Source organism: Aquarana catesbeiana, linkage group LG03 (genome assembly GCF_042186555.1).
Source record: "Aquarana catesbeiana isolate 2022-GZ linkage group LG03, ASM4218655v1, whole genome shotgun sequence".
Lineage (NCBI taxonomy): Eukaryota > Metazoa > Chordata > Amphibia > Anura > Ranidae > Aquarana > Aquarana catesbeiana.
Genome location: NC_133326.1, coordinates 458921063 through 458925893, shown reverse-complemented (window position 1 = coordinate 458925893; position 4831 = coordinate 458921063). Strand labels below are relative to the sequence as shown.

The 4831-nt window shown below is 43.8% G+C and overlaps 2 pseudogenes; both read left to right on the top strand.

Annotated features, from left to right (window-relative positions):
• The first annotated feature begins 1686 nt into the window (after positions 1 to 1686).
• Positions 1687 to 1795, top strand: LOC141135938 (5S ribosomal RNA; annotated as a pseudogene).
• Positions 1796 to 2827: 1032 nt separating this feature from the next.
• On the top strand, positions 2828 to 2946 carry LOC141135092 (5S ribosomal RNA; annotated as a pseudogene).
• Positions 2947 to 4831: the final 1885 nt, after the last annotated feature.

Here is a 4831-nt window from a genome sequence, read left to right as displayed (position 1 = left end):
ACAATGTTAAGGGACTTAATATCCCTGAGAAATGTTCAGCCCTTGAGGGAACTCAAAATAGGTAGGCCTCGCTTTGCATTTCTGCAGGAAACACATTTAAAGACTCACCATGTACCCAGGTTCACTGACTCCTACTTCACAGAAGCTTATCACGCTACTAATGATCTTGCCAAATCAAAGGGAGTTTCAACCCTGGTTAGCAGGGAAGCTTCCATTGAACTGACTGACAGACTAACAGACCAAGAAGGGAGATCTCTTCCTTAAAGGGAAGTGGCATCCCTGTTACACTAGCTAATGTTTATCCCAAACACTGCTCATTTAACCTTTTGTCAACGTTTAGTTAAGGAACTTGAAAGCTTTAGCTCAGGCTGCCTAATTTTGGGAGGGTATTTTAACCTTCCCTTGAACCCCTTAACAGACACCTCCTCAGGTAAAACATACATCACATACAGAATTTTAAAAAGCAATAAATTACTGTTAAACTCCCTACATTTAATGGACTCTTGTTGTTTTCTCCACCCAGAGGGCAGAGACTTCACCTTTTATTCTGTCCCACATGCCCGCTATTCCAGGATTGATTACATATTCATATCCCGAAGAGACTTACACGCAGTCTCTGAAACCAGTATAGGGCTCCAATCTTTATCTGACCACGCTCCTATCTCTTTAACCCTAAATCTTGCAGTCTACCCTCCCAAATCCCCGATGTGGAGATGGAACTCCTTGATGTTAACTGCCTCTGTGCTGCTTCCCAAGGTTACATAGCTCTTAAACAAATTTTTTTAATACAATGTGTCCCTGGAAGTGGGCCCTCTGATGGTTTGGGAAGCACATAAGTGCTCCATTAGAGGAGAGCTGATCAAGATGGGAGCTCAACGTAAAAGAGAGAGGGAAAAGGAAATCAATAAATTGACTGACAAAATTCTGAAACTAGAAGCCCAGCACAAACAATACTTGACAACACAATCCACAATAGATTTGCTAGGGACTAGGAAACCATCGCAACAGACCCTAGAACCAAATGCTTCCTATTTTTTAGGAAGAAAATGTATTATGAATAATGTAAATGGAACAAGACAGGCAAATTTCTGGCAAGGGCCCTGAAAGGACCCCGTAACAAACCTAATATCCTGGGTATGAAAAACAAAGATAGGAAATTAGACATCACTGAACAAATTGCACACCACTTCCATGATTTCTACACAAACCTCTACAACCTTCTGGGACAACACAAACCAGCAGATGTCCAGTGCAAAAGAAAACAAATTTTACAGGAATATTTGAATTCCTCCAAACTTCCTAAATTAACAGACATAAACATTAAAAGCCTAGAAAAACCCATTGAAACATTAGAAATCCGACAGGCAATCAAAGATCTTAAGACAGGGAAGAGCTCCGGCCCAGATGGTTTTTCGTCCATTTACTATAAAACATTCATTGATGGGGGTGTGGTGAACCGCGGAGCTGATGGCTGCACATTAACAAAGCTCTTTTCCACAGTGGGCTGTCGGAGGACATTACATCAACACAAGGCTTCAGATTCATCCATTTTCTGGCTCCAGGGCTGTGGACACAACTACAGATGCCATCCAGAAGACGCAGAGACAAATCGGGGGAAATTACAGATTTTTTTTTTACCCAGCTGCGCCACTTCTCAATCCAAAATGGTGATGGCCAAAGGAGAATGCCTATGGCCACATCACCCTGAAAGCGTCTGATCTTCGAGGCTAAGCAGGGTTGGGCCTGGTTAGTACCAGGATGGGAGACCACCTGGGAATACCAGGTGCTGTAGGCTTCTTTTATTTTTTTTTTTTAGAGTTGACCTTTTTTTTTTTCTTGTTTCCCAAGGTGACCATCTTGGCATTTCTCAAGAGGGTTGAGGGTACCAAAACAGATTGCCTACGGCCACGTCTTCCTGATCTCGTAAGATAAGCAGGGTCAGGCCTGGTTAGTACCTGGATGGGAGACATCTTGCCGTTTCTCAAGAGAGTTTAGGGTGCCAAAGGCAATTGCCTATGGCCACATCACCCTGAAAGCGCCCAATCTCATCTGATCTTGGAGGCTAAGGGTCTGGCCTGGTTAGTACCTGGCGTAGGCTTTTTTTTTTTTTTTTTTTTTTTTTTTTTTTTTTTGAGTTGACCTATTTTTTTTTTGTTTCCCAAGGTACCCATCTGGGCGTTTCTCAAGAGGGTTGAGGATGCCAAAGTAGATTATCTACAGCCACATCACCCTGAAAGCGCCTGATCTAGGAGGCTAAGCAGGGTCGGGCCTGCTTAGTACATGGATGGGAGACCGCCTGGGAATACCAGGTGCTTTAGGCTTCTTTTTTTTTTTAAGTTGACCTATTTTTTTCTTGTTTCCCAAGGTGACCATCTGGGCGTTTCTCAAGAGGGTTGAGGATGCCCAAGGAGATTATCTACAGTCACATTACCCTGAAAGCACCCGCTCTTATCTGATCTAGGAGGCTAAGCAGCGTCTGGCCTGCTTAGTACCTCGATGGGAGACCACCTGGGAATACCAGGTGCCATAGGCTTCTTTTTTTTTGGAGTTGACCTATTTTTTTCTTATTTCCCAAGGTGACCATCCTGGCATTTCTCAAGAGGGTTGAAGGTGCCGAAGGAGATTTCCTACGGCCACATCACCCTGAACGTGTCTGATCTCTGAGGCTAAGCCGAGTTGGCCCTAGTTAGTACCTGGATGGGAGACTGCCTGGGGATACCAGGTGGGCTTCTTTTTTTTTTTTTTGGAGTTGACCTATTTTTTTTCTTGTTTCACAAGGTGACCATATTGGCGTTTCTCAAGAGGGTTGAGGGTGCCAAAGGAGGTTACCTATGGCCACATCACCCTGAAAGCACCCGATCTTTTCTGATATCGAAGGCTAAGCAGGGTCAGGCTTGTTTAGCACATGGATGGGAGACCACCTGGGAATACCAGGTGCCGTAGGCTTCTTTTTTTTTTGGAGTTGACCTATTTTGTTCTTATTTCCCAAGGTGACCATCCTGGCATTTCTCAAGAGGGTTGAAGGTGCCGAAGGAGATTTCCTACGGCCACATCACCCTGAAAGTGTCTGATCTCTGAGGCTAAGCAGAGTTGGCCCTGGTTAGTACCTGGATGGGAGACTGCCTGGGGATACCAGGTGGGCTTCTTTTTTTTTTTTTTTTGGAGTTGACCTATTTTTTTTCTTGTTTCCCAAGGTGACCATCTTGGCGTTTCTCAAGAGGGTTGAGGGTGCTAAAGGAGATTGCCTACAGCCATATCACCCTGAAAGGGCTTGATCTCTTCCTTTTTAGATTATAAGCTCTAACAAGCAGGGCCCTCTGATTCCTCTTGTACTAAATTGTAATGTAACTGTAATGTTTGCCCTCATGTTGTAAAGTGCTGCACAAGCTTTCAGGGTGATGTAGGCAAGCTCCTTTGGCACCCTCAACCCTCTTGAGTAGGGATGAGCCGAACACCGCCCGGTTCGGTTCACATTCAGGACATGCGAACGGACTGAAAGTTTGCGCAAACGTTGGAATACCATCAAAGTCTATGGGACTCGACGAATGTGAGAAATCAAAAGTGCAAATTTTAAAGGCTAATATGCAAGTTATTGTCCTAAAAAGGGTTTGGGGACCCACATCCTGCCCCAGGGGACATGTATCAATGCAAAAGAAAGTTTTAAAAACTGACTTTTTTTGGGAGCAGTGATTTTAATGAAGCTTAAAGTGAAAAAATACAAGTGAAATATTCCTTTAAATATTGTACCTGGGTGGTGTCTATAGTATTCCTGTAAAGTGGCGCGTGTTTCCCGTGTTGCAAACAGTCCCTGCACAAAATTACATTTATAAAGGAATAAAAGTAATATAAAACTGCTTGCGGCTGTAATGTAATGTCGAGTTCCGGCAATATGGATCAAAATTATTGAGAAAAACTGCATAGGTAACCCCCAGCCCATTGCCAGGCCCATTGGGTCTTGTATGGATATTAAGGGGAACCCTGCAGCCAAATTAAAAATAGAAAAGACGTGGGGCCCCCAGGCCCTATATACTCTGAACAGCAGTATACAGGCGGTCCAAACAGGGACTGTAGGTTTGTTCTTAAGTTGAATCTTTTTGTAATTTGGAACAGGTACATTTTTTAAGTGTAGCTCCAGCCAAAAAATCTATTTTTACGCCTTTTGGAAAACATAGGGAAGGGTTTTCATCACCCCTGTAACATTTTTTTGCGGTCTGTGCCCCTGTTCAGAAAATTTCACCTCACTTTCTGTCCCAATGACAATTGGATTTTGCAAATTTGGGTAAACAAGGATTGGTGATATAGCATCAGTGGAGACACCTTTTTCCCATATTAGCTTACAGGAGAGACTTTCCCTTCCTAGGGGTAGATTTCCTCTCACTTCCTGTTGTCTCCCTCCGTTTGTAAGTAGGAGTCGTTTGTAAGTTGGATGTTTGAAAGTATATACTATACTATAATATACTATACGGCCTGCCCTATATACTCTGAAGAAATTTGGGCCTTAGGTGTTGGTGGTACCAGAACACTGTAAGCCCTCACAGGGGCAGAAAAATTAGGCCTTTGGTGGTGATGGTGGTGGTGGTGCCACAAAACTGTAAGCCCTCAGTTACTCTTGGTGGGCGCTGGAACGGGCCCTGCTGTGAAATATTATATCAAGAATTGTAATTACATGCCCCTGTTGAACAGGGCCAGAAAAATTGGGCCTTTGATGGCGGTGGTGTTGGTGACACAACACTGTAAAGCATCACAGATACTCTTGTTGAGCGCAGGAACGGGCCCTGTTGCAAAATATTACAGCAAAAATTGTAATTACATGCCCCTGTTACACAGGGGC